The sequence below is a fragment of the Babylonia areolata genome, chromosome 2 (genome assembly GCF_041734735.1).
Source record: "Babylonia areolata isolate BAREFJ2019XMU chromosome 2, ASM4173473v1, whole genome shotgun sequence".
Taxonomy (NCBI): Eukaryota; Metazoa; Mollusca; class Gastropoda; order Neogastropoda; family Buccinidae; genus Babylonia; species Babylonia areolata.
In genome coordinates this window covers 3,222,555-3,225,054 of record NC_134877.1, presented here as the reverse complement: position 1 = coordinate 3,225,054, position 2,500 = coordinate 3,222,555, and positions in this window count along the sequence as shown.

The following is a 2,500-nucleotide window of genomic DNA, read 5'->3' as shown; positions in this document are numbered from 1 at the left end:
TCGGTGTCTGTATCCTTGTTTTTTTCGCCTTCATAAGAGTGTGTGATCATAGTGATGTTTTCTTGGCTGTTTTCCTTAAGCAATGTCTGTGTTATTATCGATGTACATCTATACATTAGTTTAGACGAGAGTTTTACTGGGGGGGAAATGAAGACGATGTGGTCCTTTGACTGTTGTCTTTGCCGGCACTGCTATTATCATTCTGTTTTTGTTTCTTCGGTGTGGGTTGTGTAAACACATCTTTTATCTGGGTGGAGACCAGTTTCTTTGGGGTGGATTGTATGAATACACCTTTTATGTGGGTGGAGATCAGACTTTTCGGGGTGGATTGTATGAACACGTCTTTTCTCTAGGTGGAGACCAGTTTCTTTGGGGTGGGTTGAATGAACACACCTTTTATCTAGGTGGAGACCAGTTTCTTCGGGGTGGATTGTATGAACACACCTTTTATCTGGGTGGAGACCAGTTTCTTCGGGGTGGATTGTATGAATACACCTTTTGTCTGGGTGGAGACCAGTTTCTTTGGGGTGGATTTTATGAACACATCTTTTATCTAGGTGGAGACCAGTTTCTTCGGGGTGGATTGTGTGAATACACCTTTTATCTGGGTGGAGACCAGTTTCTTCGGGGTGGATTGAATGAACACACCTTTTATCTGTGGGGTGACCAGTTTCTTCGGGGTGGATTGTGTGAACACACCTTTTATCTGGGTGGAGACCAGTTTCTTCAGGGTGGATTGATTGAACACACCTTTTATCTGGGTGGAGACCAGTTTCTTCGGGGTGGATTGTATGAACACACCTTTTATCTGGGTGGAGACCAGTTTCTTCGGGGTGGATTGTATGAACACACCTTTTATCTAGGTGGAGACCAGTTTCTTCGGGGTGGATTGTATGAACACACCTTTTATCTGGGTGGAGACCAGTTTCTTCGGGGTGGATTGTGTGAACACATCTTATCTGGGTGGAGACTAGTTTCTTCGGGGTGGATTATGTGAACACACATTTTATCTGGGAGACCAGTTTCTTCGGGGTGGATTGTGTGAACACACCTTTTAACTGGGTGACCAGTTTCTTCAGGGTGGATTGATTGAACACACCTTTTATCTGTGGGGTGACCAGTTTCTTCGGGGTGGATTGTATGAACACATCTTTTATCTGGGTGGAGACCAGTTTCTTCGGGGTAGATTGTATGAACACACCTTTTATCTAGGTGGAGACCAGTTTCTTCAGGGTGGATTGATTGAACACACCTTTTATTTGCAGCAGCCAGCTTTCTGAAGAAACTGGGGTAGGGGTTGGGGGATGCAGACGGAAGGGGGTGAGAGGGGAGTGGGTATAGGGGTAGGGGTTCCCGGGTAGCGTGGTGGATGGCTGGACCTGGAAGGGGGGAGAGTTGGGGGAGTGGGTGGGGGTAGAGGGGGGGGGGGAGTGGTGTTGTGGATTAGGCTTTGGGAGAAAACGATCGAGAGACAGACAGACAGACAGACAATTACAGACAGACAGACAGTTACAGACAGATTGACAGACGTAGAGAGACAGAGGTTCAAGATTCAAAATTAAAAAAAACTTTATAACTCAAGGATAATAATTGAGGAAAGAGGCAGAAAGAGATAGACAGACAGACAGACAGACAGACAGAGTCTCAATATTAAAAAAACAACAACTTTATTGCTCAAGGATAACAGAGAGAAAGAGAGAGATACAGAGACAGACAGACAGGTAGACAGACAGACAAACGTACAGGTGGTTGTTTCGAAAACCCGGGAAACGGTTTCTTTGAAACAAGGAGATAGATAGATAGATAAGATACATAGACAGACAGATGGCAAGGTAGGAAGGTGTGTGTGTGTGTGTGTGTGTGTGTGTGTGTGTGTGTGTGTGTGTGTACATATACATACATAAATGACCTGCCGCTCCATGTGAAATTCGTCTGCGAACTTTTTGCGGATGATACAACAATCCACACTTCCCATACTGACATTGACGCTCTTGCAAAAGACTTGCAAGAAAGTACTGACGAATTCGTAAGATGGACCGAGCTAAACCACATGTCTCTTCACACCAAAATGCAAAATTTCCTTCCATCCAACTTAACAGTGAACCTACTGAACAGGTCAGTGATCATACATTTCTGGGAATCACAATCGAGAAAAATCTCACTTGGAATCCTCACATAAATTCCCTTTGCAAAAACACAGCCCAGAAAACCCATGAACAATCCAAAATCAAACATTTCCTTGACCTTCACGGAAATTGTTTTCAAAAGCACATAAATATCCAGTCTACTATAGATTATGCATCCACACTTTGGGACTCCACTAGTGCGAATACCATGAAGCCATTACTGAATCACAATAAACGGGGGCTCAAGCTGGTACTCCTTAACTCACTCAGTACGGCCAGTCCTCTCTTCTCCTCTACACAGACCCCTCGGATGTCCAGTGGGTGTCTCAATGATCCAACCTTTAGCTTCCGTCGTCAGAATTGTGGTATTCTTT